We start from the raw sequence: 17,662 nt of genomic DNA, 5'->3' as shown, positions 1-17,662 counted from the left end.
AATACATTTAAGTTCTAGGTCGCCCACCAGTATAATGCAGGAATACATTTAAGTTCTAGGTCGCCCACCAGTATAATGCGGGAATACTTTTAAGTTCTAGGTCGCCCACCAGTATAATGCGGGAATACTTTTAAGTTCTAGGTCGCCCACCAGTATAATGCGGGAATACATTTTAAGTTCTAGGTCGCCCACCAGTATAATGCGGGAATATTTTTAAGTTCTAGGTCGCCCACCAGTATAATGCGGGAATACTTTTAAGTTCTAGGTCGCCCACCAGTATAATGCGGGAATACTTTTAAGTTCTAGGTCGCCCACCAGTATAATGCGGGAATACTTTTAAGTTCTAGGTCGCCCACCAGTATAATGCGGGAATACATTTTAAGTTCTAGGTCGCCCACCAGTATAATGCGGGAATACTTTTAAGTTCTAGGTCGCCCACCAGTATAATGCGGGAATACATTTTAAGTTCTAGGTCGCCCACCAGTATAATGCGGGAATACTTTTAAGTTCTAGGTCGCCCACCAGTATAATGCGGGAATACTTTTAAGTTCTAGGTCGCCCACCAGTATAATGCGGGAATACATTTTAAGTTCTAGGTCACCCACCAATATAATGCGGGAATATATTTTAGCTCTAGAATTTGGAATCAGTAGCCCCACCTGAAGACGGAAGGTTACAACAAAGATCCCCAAGCAGGAAACCATAAAATCCCCAGCACCAAGAAGCAGACAACTGCAGAGGCAAGCGCGCAATTCAAAAGGAAAAAGGAACGCATCTCAAAAGAAGCAGTTTGGGAGCGTTGTAGCATGCCCAGTATGACGATGCTGATGAAGAAACATACCACTGAAGAAACCATTGGAAAATTTAAAGAAGAAAGTCGTGTCCCCAGCGGATCAAGCAAAGTGATGAAACTGGCATTCAAACGTCAGCAAAGGACCAGCATCATCTCCCAAAGTCACAAGATAAAGGCATCGGAGGAAAGTGGTAGCCGACAAGAAAGCAAGGCAACAAGAACAAGTTGAAGATGGATGAGATTTCAGGATCCTCAGTTTAGCTTAGCTTCTTGTTTTCCTTTGAGCAATGTAATAGGGAGATCGGTTGAACAGTAGCATCCTACAGCAGCATACAACAGCGCACAACGACAGCAAACACTACAGTCGCACGGTAGTCCCAGCTGCCAAAATTTCCCGAACTACATTGACCTGATTCCTGTTCAGCCCAGGATATGTAGGAAACCTCTGAAGCAAAGGTTCGGTCAAATCCTTTTCAAAAAAAATGCTTCACACGGAGTATTCGGACGGGCAAAAATCGCTCGCTTTATCTTTGCGCGAAAACCTTCGTGTCTTCGGGCAAAGAGGGGCAGTTGTAAGCACGTGATTTTTGCTTTACCGGCAATCGCTCCAAAAAGAAAATAAAAAATAGCGACAAATGACTGCGCTATACAATGTTTCAAGTTTTCCGTTACATGTGTTGTTAATCATGTGTGGGTCTGTCCATTTTGCATTTAGTCCTACCGATCAAAATACAAAGCGTGTATGTCAGGGTAATTAAATTCGGTCGTTAAAAGAAAATCCACAAAAAATATGAAATGCATCTAGGTGGTGATTTAAACCTACTTGAACATTTCAATATGCGAGTGATAACTGTGTTAAAGGTTTAAATTAATAATTGTTTTAATTTCTATTTATTTAATTTTAAAATTAGGAAAAAAGAACAAAAAGAAAATAGTGCAAGATTAACCGGACTTGGGCCTATTTGTTTTGAATATTCTAAGCCCAAAAGCAGCCCAAATCAGCAGCCCAAGCGACCCATTCCCCAGGCCATCAAAACGACGTAGTTCAACACCAAAACTACGTCGTTTCAGGGATGATTAATCTGAGCCGTTCATTTCCAGTGATCCGATGGCCCTTATTAGCCCTCATGACCCGACCCATTCCCGTTTTTGACCGACCCCTTGATTAACCAAACGGCACCGTATGGTCTAGCCTCCCCAATCCTGGCCATCAATTTTAATCAATCCAACGGCCAGGATTGAATCAGCCTCCCCGTATATAAGCCTCCTATCACACCCCACGCCCCCTATTCTAACCCCCCCCACTCATCGTCTTCATCCAAACACTGAAGCCCCCCCAAACCCTAGCAGCCGCCCTAGCTTCCCTTTCACCAGAACCCGGCGGCATGGACGCCGGTGGCCACCTCCTGAACACCCTAGGACCACCTCACTGTCCTGAACACAAATCCACTAACCACGAGCCTCGAATCACTTCCGTTCGTCTCGAATCTTCATTTGAAGATTTGAGTCGAACCCGGATCTATGCCAAACCATCCCATCTTCATACCAGACACTCCCCTGACCTTCCTCGTGACCAAACCAAGCTTGGTTTGGTCCGAATCTACCCACAACTCCTAAAAATCCAGATCTGGAAATCCAGAACTTGAAACACATGCACCTGGGGAACCCGGCCAGTTTTGACATGGGTTTGAGGTCTAATAGACCTTAATCAAGGTGTTCTCATGTGAGAACACCCTGATTAAAGTTTGTCCGGCCTCAAAAATTCGAAGTTGAATCAGATTTGGGTCTGTTTGATTTAAACATTTTGGTAAGTTTTCCTTTCTTTTGTTTTATTTCTAAATAAGTTGTCAGCATATCTCTTTGTGTTTGGTTGTTATTTTGTTATTTTTTTCATTCGGATTTCTTTCATCTCTGTAAAGACCTTTTTATTTGGTCGATTGTGTTCTGTGTATGATTCTGAATGTACTCTGTGATAAACATGATCGTCGATTAGTTTAATCGTCAGATAAGTTAACTCATATAGGCCCCAGTAATTGAACAAAAATTGACTGATGCCCTTTAGGTCCCTAAATGTATTGTTTATGTGAGCGATTGATTATTACCTGCTATAATTAGTATAGTCGACTCGATAAATGTCGTCGATTAGTTTTCTATAACTAATGAAACGAACGAACTAATAATGTCGCATGACTAATAAGCCTGTATTGTGGTTTGAATTGGGCATTGCCTATGAATATTAGTTTGTAACTACCTTGTAAGCAATTAAAAAAGCCAGGCTGGGGCAATTCTGAAATCGAATGGTTAAAGCCCAAAGTGCCCTGATACTGCAATGGGCAGGGCAGTGATAATCAAGGGCTAGCAAGGGTAGTCTGGGGTTTGAAAAGAACAAAAATGATTAGTTTAAATGAGCTGACAAATAGGGTACTAATTTGGGATTAAATTAATGCCAATGGGGAACAAGACATAAGAGCATGGGAATTTAAAATGAATACTAAAATGAACCCATAACTCTTGATTAAAGAAAGCCAGGCGTGGGGAACAAAAGGGCTGGCATCAAAAGATGCTTAAGGATGGGCTTAATAGGGATGGGCAGACTGCAAAGTTGAGGATGCAGGCAGCTTAGCTGCACTAGGTCGATTAGCTTATAAAGAAGCTGTTTTAGAACATAAGGGGGCTGGACTTTTAGTCTTCAGAAAAAGAGAAAACAAAAGGCTGGAAAATTTTTAGTCTGAGGAGAGGTCTTGTGAGTTTAAAGAAAAAGACTGAAAACATAAGTTAATTTCCAGTAAACACTGTAACCAAACACTGTCTGAAAAGTTGTATAAGAGTTCATATTGGTCAAGCTGTCTCGGCCAAGTTCTGTGGTTTGCATTGACTGAGCTGCTTGTGATTGTTGAACTATTGGTGTTGCTGCATTGAATACTCTGGTATTGCTGTTGTTTCATCACTCTTTCCTGGGATTGCTCATTTGGTGCTCGACTATTTGCTGGTTTTCTTTGTTCTGGGAAATATCGCTGGTTGTTTGTGGGCTGTGGAAAACATTTGTGGTTGTTGGATTGTTGCTGTGTTATTGCTGTTTATCTGCTGTTGTTGTATTTGCCGCATACCTCTCAGCTGACAATTCTCCTTCTTCTTCTGCTTTGCTATACCAGGTACGCGATTAACAGTGCCAATGTAACTTGAGAGTTTAAGCATGAATATAAAAGAGAAGAGCTGAAGTTGTTTATTTCGTACATAGACTGTTATATTGAACCTCATTTAATGTATAATAGTTTACATTCTTGTTTAGATACTGAAGGTAGCCTGTGTGCCCAGTAGATATCAATATATGGTGATTGAATGTTAGTTTGTATATGTAGGCTGATAGATAAAAGGGTCCCCAATGCAGTAGGTTGTATCTTAGGTTTTATAAGGTTAGCATGTCCTTAAACACATAGAACTATCCATGTTAGTTAATTTTGTGTCCTTTTGATAAATTGTCCCCCTATAATTGGCAAACCATTGCCTTAAAATAAACGGCGCAAACCTGCACTTCTCAACCTCACGAAGGTCGATCCCGGATCAAACGAACCCAGCAGGCTTTCATCAGAAAGGCATCGGCCCAGGTCCAGCCGATACTGTGTGGGCTGGGTTTGGGCCCCCAATGCTCGATTAGCTGTCCATGTGCATGGCCATGTTTTCTTACTCTGCAAAGGCACTCGGAATTCCGTTATAATAACCTGCAAGCATGTAATTGAGTAGGGTCATTTTTTATTCTCAACTAATGGAGACAAATGCGGCAAGAAACGTAGTTGCTATAGGATATCCTTTTAAAATAAAAACGAGATGAGCCTCGACAAATAGAAACGCACAAGCTACGGGGCCCTCGCTAAATGTATATTATCGAAGCATTCAGTTTTCCAGGATGGGTCGTTTAGCAAACCTCACGGCCCTCCCAGAATAATAACGCGATAGCCTCTTTAAGCGCGTATTTAATAATTTTACCTTCTTAAAATCGGGTGCGCATTTATGTGACCCAAATCCAAATCTCGACGGATTCGAAATGTATTTCTAATCACGGGTACATTGATTGTGACGTGGTTCGAGATGCATGTCCATGACGTCGCAAATTCCTTTTAAAAGTAGAATGAGACGAGCCTCGTCAAACAAAAAATGTACACAGCTGCGGGGCCCTCTAACTGTATATATATTAAAACACTTAGAATTCGGGACAGGCCGTTTAGCGAATTTTTCGGCCTTCCCCAAAACAACAATACGCTAGTTGCTTTAGGCGCGTCTTAATAATTTATTCTCCTTAATTCGGGTGCACATTTATGTGACCCAAATCCAAATCTCAACCGAGTCGAGATATGTCAACAACCACGGGTGCATTGATGTAACATGGTTCGAGATATGTTTTCACGACGTTGCAAGTCTTATAAAATAACAGTAAATGATAAAAGCGGTTAAAAGTTAAATTTTGCACATAAGTTCACACTTGTATAAAATCAGATAATCAAGCCGAATGTAACAGTTGAGCGACCGTGCTAGAACCACGGAACTCGGGAATGCTTAACACCTTCTCCCGGGTTAACAGAATTCCTTATCCGAATTTCTGGTACGCGGACTGTAATATAGAGTCACTGTTTTCCTCGATTCGGGATTAAAATTGGTGACTTGGGACACCCTAAATCTCCCAAGTGGCGACTCTGAAATAATTAAACCAATCCCGTTTCGATTGTCCTTTAATTGGAAAAAACTCCCTTGTACCCCCTCGGGTACGGAAAAAGGAGGTGTGACAAAGGTGTTGGTACACTCCACTTGCTCCGGAGTTGCCTATTTGGTCAGTATGCTTTGGATATGTATTGATTGGTATGGCGGGGCCCTGTCCCGACCTTTATGATTTTATGTACTCTTAGAGGCTTGTAGACAGATGTTAGGTGTATGGATATGGCCTTGTCGGCCTATGTTTTGAGTTTACTAATGGTAATGTCGGCCTTATAGGCCCATATGTCACATATATTAGTTTGTATATCATGTTGGGTCTTCATATGTTGAGTATTCCCTTATGTTTTATTCTTTTTATCTCATGACGGGTTTTCTGGCTCATTTACTCATGATAACATAATAAGAAAGATATGTTACATTAGTACTCGGTTGAGTAAAGCACCGGGTGCCCGTCGCGGCCCTTCGGTTTGGGTCGTGACATCCACATACTAAAAGGTCTCAACGACCAAACGGCACAAGTGCCACTGTCGCCAGCCAGAAACTCAAGGGAATTTAAGGGTCGATTACAGCTCAAATCGCAACGTGACTCAAAGACTGGACCTGGAAATTGCAATATGCCTAAGGGAACGACATAAGTGCCACTATCGCCGGCCAGGAAATCAAGGAAATTTAAGGGTCGATTACAGCTCGAATCGCAACGTAACTCGGAGACTAGACCCGAAAGCTGCAATATGCCTAAGGGCACGGTATAAGTGCCATTATCGCCGACGAGGAAATCAACAAAATTTAAGGGTCGATTATAGCTTGAATCGCAATGCGACTCGGAGACTGGACTCGGAAGCTGCAATATGCCTAAGGGCATGGCATAAGTGCCACTGTCGACGACCGAGTAAACCTCCAGGCCACGCGCCCGTACGGTCACTTCAGCCTAGAGCACAAAGGGCCATCATCATTCGCCCATGAAGGCAGGAAAGAGCTTGAGGGTCAATTGAAGCTCGAACCACAATGCGACTCGGAGACTGGACCCAAAATAGTTGGAATGGAAAATGCCCAAGGGCAAGAGATAAAAATGACTACTACCTGCCCACACGGGCACAAAAAATTCGAGGAGAAGAAGGCTCGAGTCGGAGCCTGACTCAGAAAATAAGCCTAAATAGCCAGGCCAAGCATGGAGGCCCCAGCACCTGCTCACGTCAAGAATCACGCTTAAGAGCCCCCGGATCTGTCCGATCAGTTTCGGACCTATGAGGATCTCGCCAAACACCAAAACCAATATGCCCGATTGAAAGCAACGATAGAAAAAAGGTACAGGAGAAATAAAGCTTCAAGTTTCTTCTTATATATTACATGCGCGAAAAAGCGCATTCTCCACCTATAGGCATGACCTACGTATATCAGAAACAAAGCGACAAAATCTACACTCTGCGCTAAAGGGCTAAAGCTTGTCACATTCACCCTCCGCATCATCAACAAGAAGTGATTGAGCATCACGCTCGTCCGCCCTTGTTCGAGCCAACTCCTCTGAGAGAACGAAGCCCCTTGCACCTACCTCCTCGAGTATCTCTCTCCGGGATCTACAGCGAACATATTCCTTGCTCCTCTTCTCCCGGTCGAGGGCTCACTTCAGCTCAGCTTGGGCATTAGCAGCATCTTTCATACGAATCTCCATCTCACGATCAGCCTTGGTTCGACTTAATGTCGCTTCTGCCCGGGCATCAATTATCTCGGCTCTGACCTTCGTGAAAGATTCAAGTTTCCCAATCATATCCGCTTGAACTTTGGCATTGTCATGAGTCAAGCTGAGTTGGACCTTGAAGGCATGGACCTTAGCCGAGGCGCTCATCTCCTCTAAAGCTCGAGCCTGCACTTGAGCTCTTAGCTCCTCGCAAGCAACTGATGCGGTTGACGTCGCCTTTGAGGCACTCCAAGACCTCCTCCTTTTTCTGCATTTGATACGGCAAAAGGAAGTTAGCCTTGAGGTTATAAAGGAGCGAAGCACGTACTACAGGAAGTTACCTGCTCCATCAAATAACTCTCATAGTTTGATCTCAGGTACGCCTTATATCGCCAATGCTGCAACTCAATTTCCTTCTCCTTGCTAAGAAGCCTAAGGGTTTCGCCCTCATCCAGAATCTTCTGGAGCTTGGCCCCTTGACGAAACAGCTCAGACCTAAGCCTATCATAGGCCTGCACAAGAAAGGTTCAACAGAGGGAGGAGGACACGGGATACAAGGAAACTGTGCATAAACTCACCACAAAATGAAGCTGATGAACTTCCTCAAAGTCAGAGCACACTCCTATTGATCCTGCCCATGCGGCCCCAAAAGAACCGACCTCGGGCATGGCATGATCGCTCAAAGGAATCATTGGCCGGGAGTCGGGCACTCCGGGAGCAGCAGACTCGGGCGACGCCCCTTCCTCAGAAATGTGAGCCCGACTAGCACCGCTAAAGGCTCTGTCGCACTGCGGGTGCTGATCCCTCTTATTGTCGTTGTCCCTTGGTCCGGAAGCCATTGATCCCCTCCTTTCTTCAGAAAAACATTGCCTCATCCCAAGGAACCGCTCGATATCTGCAAACGGCGAACCTAGTGCAATTAAAAAGGGAAAGTGTTACCTCGGGTATACGAAGGAAAAGTCAGCATACACACATACCTTGGTATTGCGCTCCCCGTTTGGTATAAAGCACAACTCGCCACCTATGCTCGTCGGAGGATGAATGGGTCACCAGCCTCCGGACCCAGCTGGACAGGTCATGGACTTCACCTGGCATCCACGAAGTTGCTGCAACAAGGGAGACAACATTATTACTCAGCTGGTTTTCGCTATATGCGGAATTTGAAAAAGCGCCAAATGCCTCACTCACGTGCATGGTTCCACCCTTCGGGAAATGGCAAAAACTCCACAGGGATAATATCGGTCGTTCGGACCCGGATAAACCAACTGGCCCACTCTCGATCCCCTCCTTCCTCATCATTAACAACAAAGGGCGTGGACGAACGACACCTCAGAGTTAGCAGGCCTCGATGATGAAAGGGTCGATATAGCCTGACAAGATGGTCAAGCGTGAATTCAAGCCCGGCTTTCTCCGCGAAGAATCTCATCATCAACCCCGTTCACCAAAATGACGGATGAATCTGTGCTAGGGTAACTCGATACTTCGAGCAAAAATCAAGCACAACCCTATCAGGGGGCCAGATACGAAAGGGTATAGGTATACACTCAAGAATCTATCAGTAGAGTCTGCAATGCCCTCATCTGGGGAAAGCACCTACAGTGTTATCCCCTCGCTCCACCCGCAGTACCTCTTTGCCATCTCCAGGTGTTCCTCTCTTATCAAGGATGCCGTCTCCAGAGAAAAATTCCTCGGTTCGTGAGCATCAGGAGCAGCGCCCCCTGTCCCCTGCCGGATTGGCCCCGAAGTGGTTTCCATGACTATGGTGAAACTAACAGGTCAAGGCAAGGGCGCGCACCAACACTTTTTGCGCCTAAAGTGATGAAGTACCCCACGCTAAAGCAAAAAGGCGGCTATCTAAAAATACTGAAGTCTTGCAAAGGAGCTGAAGTCGCCCCACGTATATGTGAGAAGTAGCGACGATTCGCCTGCTCGAGGCAAGCCCCGGGAAGCCAACAACCTCGAAACAGATCAATAGATCGATACCTGATCTGGAAAGCACCCTTCAATGAGGAGTCAAGACTCGAAGGGCCGTTCATATTATCTCCAAGCTTGAGGCAGCACTGTATATCAAGAACCCCCGGCCCAAAGAAGTCAGACCTCGATAAGTTTTAAATGCTGACACTCGACGTAAGGCAAGCACCTGGTCTCGTGATCCCCTTTTTCTGAAAATAGGAATAAACACAGGAAGCTTCGATCGCGAAAGCTCCACGAAGGTCTGAGGAAGTGCCCAAAAATAAGTAAACTCCTCAGCACAAGTCAATCTTATACATTCTAAAAGGGTTATCTACATCAAGATCAATAGGGACCCCTGGGTACCCAAAGATGGCCTTCATCTAGGATAACATTCCCATGGCCCCGAAATTCGACGCATGATCTCCAAACAACTTGGAGGGCCTTGATGGCCCAGACCTATCATATCAATCCAAGATTGGTCCGAAGCACGACGATGGGTTCGGAGGAGAGCCATGTCGATCAGTAAAAGATCAGAGTAAACGCTCGCGTCAAGTCAGATATCAGCAGTCAATGAGTAAAGGAAGGCATTCAAAGAGCCTCGAAGGGCATGAGAGCATATAGAAACAAAGCAAAGTAAGGAAAGCAGAAGTCAGCAAAGTATATTCTTATTCATAAAAATTTGCGTACAAGCAGCCCTCGAGGGGTCGTTACATACAATTACAAAATCCTACAGGAGTCTACACCTAAAGCGGAGGAACGAAAGGATGTATATGTGATGAAACTCGGACGCCCAGTCTGCCCTCGAGAGTCCATCTCCGGTATCAGCATCCTCGGGCGCTGCACCCTCGAGCACGTATCCTCGAGGGTGATTCCTTCGACCTTCACCTCCCATAGGTTCCCAGCTCAATCCCCCGAGGGATACCCACCGGAGAAGATGAAGAAGAACAAAAGGAGGGGACGTAGAGGAGGCAGAGAAAAGAGACATGGCCCGCCGAAGCCAAAGGTTGAAGATTCGAAGAGCCCCAACCTCAACGGCCGGTAGCGCCACTTTATCCCTTGGGAAAGAAAAAACCCTAGGGTTGAAGTGTCACACTAGGCCTGGGTAGGAGAGGGAGTAGCGGTGCATAACCCGAACGACTATCTACGTAAGGGAGGAACCGACTCCCCGTCCCTCATCACCTTGGGCCAGAAGAAGCAGCAAGGTCTAGCATACCGTCGCCCACAGCAATAGCGGGACAACACGTTTATGTTCGATGAAGGGAAGCCCCGGTAGAAGGCCACAACACAGTCTGAGGGAACTCCTCCAAACGGTCCTTAAGATCATAAGCCCCTGTCATGATGTTCAAGGGTGAAAGAAGATGATAAGAAGGAAAAGGCAAGCAAGCCAATGAAGGCACCAGGATAGGAAAAAAAAGCCAAGGTACCCCCATTTATAAGGGATTACGACACGGTCATCTAGGCTTTGGAAGACTGACCGACGGGCACAGTTAATGCATCCATAGAAAACCGAACCGATGGCGGTACCTGCACCTTGGGAAGAAAGAATCAGGGAGTGCAACGAATGAGGTCAAAAAGCACGAGACCGTGGATGTCCAATCACCGCGAATCTTACACTAGGGGTCGCATCATCGATATGGCGTCGCCGAAAGAAGCTCGAGGAGTCAAGTGTTAGAATCATTTCCCATCACTTCGTTATGGGAAACGCGAAGACTATTTGTATGCGGCAAAATCAAAAGACGTGATTTCTCGCTATCAAGACATTTCGGAAGCATGCCTTGGGACCCCGAGAGCGGGAGGCCGTGACCGAGTTCTCGGACTCGGGGCTCGTCGAAGCCCGACTCGAAGGAAACAAAGAATGAAGTCAGGACAGAGGAGGAAGCCTCCTGATAGGCCCTGCTTATTCAGAGCCTATGCTGAGACATCACGTCAAGCCATCTGATCGTCGTACTTTGTAATTAATCTCCACTTGATTGTAGCTGAGTCTCTCCTCCTATATAAAGGGGACTCACCCTACTTTGTAAAGGGCTGATGATGCTCCATTCTCTCCACAAGTGTAATAATATCTCTCTCTCTCTCTTTTCTTCTAAGTTGTTCGCTCTCACTGGCTCGAGGCCGCTTTAGTATTTATAATTCTCTTATTTGTTCCTCATTACTTTGCTCAATATTGGTAACATAGAGCCTTGCTCGATCATATCTCTGCCTGTTATCCCATTTCCGACTGCCCCCGATAGTTCAAGATCGATATTAGCGCCGGCCCCGAGGTCCCATCGACCATCTATGCACCCGGGCAACAACCCCCTTTGGTTTGGTTACTGACTCTTTTTAGCTCGAGCTCCATCGTTAAACTTAACATTCTTAGCATCAACTTCTCTAAAAACTAGCTCGGGAATAGATCACATATTTTTATAATCCCATTTACAAATTTAATTGTTGTTACCATTTTCACGGTAAACAGTTATATACGCGTATATATGTAAATATATATATATGGGATATGGGAAAAGGTTACGGCGTTATATACGCACCACCACCTGATCAACTGGTATATGATGATGATGTTGCCCACAGTGGCTGAAATATGATTCAAACGGCGTTATATACGCGTATATATGTATGTATATGTATATGGGATATGGGAAAAGGTTACGACATTATATACGCACCACCACCTGATCAACTGGTATATGATGATGATGTTGCCCACAGTGGCTGAAATATGATTCAAACGGCGTTATATATGCGTATATATGTATGTATATGTATATGGCATATGGGAAAAGGTTACGGTGTTATATACGCACCACCACCTGATCAGCTGGTATATGTTGATGATGTTGCCCACAGTGGCCGAGATGATATGATGGGATGCCTCAATGGCTTGATGATATTATGTGCACCCATAGCTATGATTGGCATGACATTTATACGCATCTGCATGATATTATAAACGTTTCAAAATTTACAGAGTTATTCAGATTTAAAGGTATTTATGTATTCCATGTTTTATTTATGTCTTTTACGTGCTTATATTCATGCCTTACATACTCCGTACATTTTTCTTACTGACACAATATTTCATGGGGCCTGCGTCTCATGCCCGTAGGTGCAGGTAGGCAAGCTGACGGTCCCCCTTCTTAGGATTCTTGATCAGCAAGATTTGGCGTGCTCCACTTGATCCGAAGTTGCTTTGTATTTTGGTACGATACATATATATATATATATATATATATATATATATATATATATATATATATATATATATATATATAGGGGTATGACGTGGCTCAGTCCCATCTTTATACAGTTATATTTCTATTAGAGGTCTGTAGACAGTATGTCTAGTTGGGTTGTATGTGGTCTTGTCGGCTTTCAGTTTTGGATGTATAATTTTCTATAGCAGCCTTGTTGGCTTGCCCACTGTATTCTGCACGTGTACGTACATATTCCTTGATGGTAGGTTTCCTTCACGTATGTTATTTTCATAATACAACAGATGTTAACAGGTTCATATCTTAGACGCATGCTTAGGGGTGTTTGACAGATAGGACTCAAGTACCCGTCGTGGCCCATCGGTTTGGGTCGTGACAAAAACATTTTCCATATCAAAGGTTACCATAAGAAGAGTGGGGGGAGGGAAACGTTACCATTCTTAAAGACTTAACTATCAACCATTTATGATCCCTTCTACCAAATGGATTCCAAAAGTGAAAGTCAAAATCAAGAGTTAAAATACTCAGTTTTGGAGGAATTTCCTTTTCGTTCTGTGAATGTCCAGAACCTTACATTATAACATTATTTTTTGCCACATCTCTTTCTTGTATCACCTTTGTTGCTTATAATTTGTTCCAACGTGTTATGCTAATTCAAAAAAAAGCCCGGTATAATCTTTCTCAAGAATATTATACGGATTTTTCCTTACTTCGATCCGCTGTTACGTGTTTCTGCAAAAGCGAATCGGTTCAGGTATGTTAAGTCTATCCCTTCTTTCCTTTTGGCATGATCTATACGACACGAACGAAACGAGCAAATACACAACTTCCATAAATAACTTTATTCCTAGAAATACTAGAGATGCTTATGTTCTTTATTCCCCATGTGCCATATTATTCTATCATCTGTTCATGGGTCTAAAAAAATACGTAAATTGGTAAAGTTTATTTCATGATATTAATCAAAAACATAATGATCTTATGACACTCCAAAAGATTTTATTGATGTACTTCTCATACATTGCATTCATTTACATTGACCCAGGACCAGATGGCGTTATATACGCGTATATATGTATATATATGTACATAGGATTTGGGAAAAGGTTACGGCGTTATATACACACCACCACCTGATCAGCTGGTACACGTTGATGATTTGCCCACAATTGCCGAGATGATATGATGGGATGCCCTTAGAGGCTTGATGATGTTATGAACGCATATACCCATGCATGGTATGACATTTATATGCATATGCATGACATTATAATATTAAATGATTCACAGAGATATTCAGATACACATGTTGAGTCTTTTACTCCATGTTTCTCTCATGTCTACTGTTTACTAATTTTCATTCCTTACATACTCGGTACATTATTTGTACTGACGTCCCTTTTGCCTAGGGACGCTGCGTTTCATGCTTGTAGGTCCCGATAGACAGGTTAAGAGTCCTCAAAGTAGGATGTCAGCTCAGCGGAAGGTGTTGGTGTGCTCCATTTGCTCCGGAGTTGCTTATTTGGTTAGTATGATTTAGACGTGTATTGTTTGGTATGGCGGGACTCTGTCCTAGCCTTTATGAAAATTATGTATTCTTAGAGGCTTGTAGACAAATGTCATGTTCGTAAAAAGTTGTATGACCTTGTCGGCCCATGTTCAGTACCCGAGTGGCTATTTTAGTCTTATAGGCCCGTACTTCATATGTATAAGTTTGTATTCCTGCATGCTTTACTCCGGTCTATTTACCTATGATAGAATGATATGAAGGATACATTACATTGGTACTCGGTTGAGTAAGGTACCGGGTGCCCGTCGCGGCCTATCAGTTTGGGTCGTGACATAAACGAAGTCTTTTCCTGGTCCTCTAGGTTCATCTAAATCTGATTGTACCTGGAGTAGGCATCGAGAAAAGTTAGGATCTCGTGGCTAGCCGTGGCATCGATCATACGATCGATGTTTAGCAAGGGGAAAGAATCTTTTGGACATGCCTTGTTCAAGTCCTTATAATCTACGCACATTCTAAGTTTGTTTCCTTTTTTAGGAACTACAACTAAGTTGGCTAGCCACTCAGGGTAATTTACCTCCCGAATAGACCCTATTTTAAGAAGTTTGGTTACCTCGTCCTTTATGAAAGCATGCTTTACCTCGGATTGAGGCCTCCTTTTTTGTTTTACCGGTTTGAACCTGGGATCTTTACTTAGCCGATGTATGGTGATTTCCGGTGGAATTCCTGTCATATCTAAATGGGACCAAGCAAAGAAATCCATATTATCAATAAGAAATTGAATGAGTCTTTTCCTGAGTTCGGGGGTCAATTCCGTTCGTAGGTATACCTTTCTCTCGGGCATGTACTTTATCAAAATGACATGTTCTAGCTCCTCGATAGTTGATTTGGTTGCATCAGATTCTTCGGGAACGACGAAGGTTTGAGGAGTAAGGAAATCCTCATCTTCATCTTCAATTACCTGTTGCTCCGACTCCATCGAGGCTGGAGGCGGTGATTGCTATTTGGCCTCCTGCTTATCTTTAGTGCTCGACTTCTTCGAGGTCGAAGGCTCTAGAGTCGGCACCACTTCCTCGATTGAAACATCTCCTTTGTAGCATGTTGCTCCATGTAGACTGTTTTTACTCCTTCCTCTGTTGGGAACTTCATCATCTAGTGAAGAGTTGAAGGCACTGCCCTCATATTGTGTATCCACAATCTCCCGAGGAGTGCGTTATACCTCATGTCACCTTCGATGACATAGAACTTTGTACCTTATATGGTCTCGGCTACATTTAGTGGAAAGATAGTTTCTCCCTTTATTGTTTCGCTTGCCATGTTGAAGCCATTCAAGACCGAGGATACAGGTACAATCTGATCTTGTAGGCCAAGTTGTTCCACGACCCTCAATCTGATTATGTTTGCTGAGCTACCTGAATCCACTAAAACACGTTTAACTTAAATTTTATTCAAAAGGATAGAGATTACCAGGGCTTCATTGTGAGGCTAAGATATGCCTTCTACTTCGTCGTCACAGAATAATAAGATGTCCTCGGGCACATAGCCCCGAGTCCATTTTTCTCTAGTGATTGGTACTTTGGTGCGCTTGAACACAGGTCGTTGAGAGACATCATGTCACACCCCAACATTGGGAGGTGTGGCTGGCACCCGATGCCCGAAGGCCCGAGCGAATCAACCATGAGATATGATCTGAAATATAATAACCTGCAGGCAGAAGAGCCCAACACGACATATATATATATAAAAACTAGGCCAACAAGGCTGTAACAACAGTATAACAGCTATCCAGAAGGTCGATAGGGCGATACGAAAAATATATATATACAATGACCGCTAGTCTGCAAGCCTCTAAGAGTGTAAGACAATCTCAACAGGGCGGGACAAAGCCCCCGACATGCCCAAAACCACACATATACATCTGTAATAGTACCTATGGACTCAAAGTCAGCAACTCCGAAGAAGTGGAGTGCGAAACCCAATGCTGATCCTGGGGGTCCTACTGAGGAGGCACGCCACTCTGTCTATTCGAACCTGTGGGCATGAACACAGCGCATAAAAATGCGTCAGTACGAAATATGTACTGAATATGTAGGGCGACAAGTGTAACATGAAAAATGTAATTAACAATAGAAGAGACATAGAGATAATTTGAATTTTGAAACTAGCCTCGGTAGGAAACTAAAATTCAACATGGATATAAATGTATGCTCGTGACACCGTCGTTCACTATCGCTACTTATAATATATCACATTATATAATAATAAATCCCTCTGTGGGGCTATAATATCCATAACATACCCGGCCATAATAAAGGCTCGGTAGAATCGTACCCGGCCACGTGAAGCTCGGTAATCCCAACTGATCAGTGGTTACACAATATGTGTCATACCCGGCCGTCTATAGTGCGGCTCGGTAATGAAAGTAAATACATACATGTACTAAATCATGAATTATATAGGTGCAATGCGAAACCAACCTTAAAAGACGTATTCTAAGAAGAGTCGAAGTGGCCTATCATCATTATTCCTCAACTATCATGGTTGTTGCTAAAATATATAATTTTTCAACTACGAGCCAACAAGTACTAAGAACATGAGAGTTATGTATTATGAATACCTTTGAAGTAAGTGTTCCTTATTCATGATTTATATGAATGTCGAAATGAGAACGAGTAAAAAGGCTCTAGTTCTTTTTAAGCAAGGAACAAGGAAATCCGAGAATTCATAGATATCCTCTAGAGTAAGCAATCTATGAGAAAAGATCAGGTCTAAGCATCTTTATAAGCTGAAGGTGAAATAACTCGAATCCGACGAGACAATTCGATAAACGTTTATTCGAATTCTAGTCATGCCGAAAAGTATAGCGAAAGCCCCACATACCTTGTCGATGGGGTTATATACTGTTTCCAAGACCTCAAAAGCCTTAGGAATGATTTCCTACATAATACAAACCATTAAAAAATCAAATTCAAGCTCATAGCTTAAATAATTCTTCATTTAGACATTTACGCGAACAACTTGTGGCCATGAATTTGTAGACTCTTTTGTAGATTAATTTCCCCCCAACACACCACCAAATTTTTCTTTACTACATCTCCTCATCAACAGAATTCCATCCATGTCTTCACAGATCAAAACAACACAATAAAACCATATAGAACAGCCCCAACAATCAAGCCATATTAATAGAGGTTTCTTAAGAAAAATCAAGAATATTTCTATAGAGGTTTCAACTATTTCTTAAGAATTCTTATGGTAGAAGTTTACAAAGATCAAAGAGAAGTTAAATCATACCTTACGTGACCAGAATTACTCAAAATTCGAAATTACTTCAAGGCGGAGTCTTGCTATGAAAAGTGAAACACCGAAGAATTCACGATTCCGAAGCTACCATGGTGTTCTCCATCTTGAGGATGACTAAATTGTTGTTATTCTTGGCTAGATGGATGGGAGAAGTTTGAGAGAAAATCCCTAGGTTTTTGGTTCTGTTTTGGAGAGGATAAAACGCAGGGGTTCTGTTTTAAAAATTGACTTAAATAAGGAAATTTTGACTAAACCCGACTAGGCACACTGTTCCCGTAATAGTGTGCACCCCTGTACGAAAATGTTAATATCTCTCTACTCCGAAGTCGTATTAATGAACGGTTTGTTGCGTTGGAAACTAGACTCATAGAACTTCGATTAGGTAGGTAGAACACACCATAACTCCCAGTATATTGAGAGAAACACTCATCAACATTTTATCCAAATTTCAGTAAAATTTAAACCCGTAACTTGCGCGCGATCTTTGTCGAATTTTTAATCACAACTCAAATGAC

At 43.1% G+C, this 17,662-nt stretch overlaps 1 long non-coding RNA gene across 1 annotated transcript; it reads right to left on the bottom strand.

Annotated features, from left to right (window-relative positions):
- Positions 1-15,560: 15,560 nt before the first annotated feature.
- On the bottom strand, positions 15,561-17,390 carry LOC142172394 (uncharacterized). Its single transcript, XR_012701740.1, has 3 exons — positions 17,139-17,390; positions 16,725-16,781; positions 15,561-15,875 (listed from the first exon to the last, which is right to left on the bottom strand). It is a non-coding gene; the product is annotated as an uncharacterized LOC142172394 (long non-coding RNA).
- Between the last annotated feature and the right edge of the window lie 272 nt (positions 17,391-17,662).

This window comes from Nicotiana tabacum, chromosome 18, assembly GCF_000715075.1.
Source record: "Nicotiana tabacum cultivar K326 chromosome 18, ASM71507v2, whole genome shotgun sequence".
NCBI lineage: Eukaryota > Viridiplantae > Streptophyta > Magnoliopsida > Solanales > Solanaceae > Nicotiana > Nicotiana tabacum.
The sequence above is the reverse complement of the archived record's forward strand: the minus strand, read 5'-3'. Positions and strand labels throughout refer to the sequence as shown.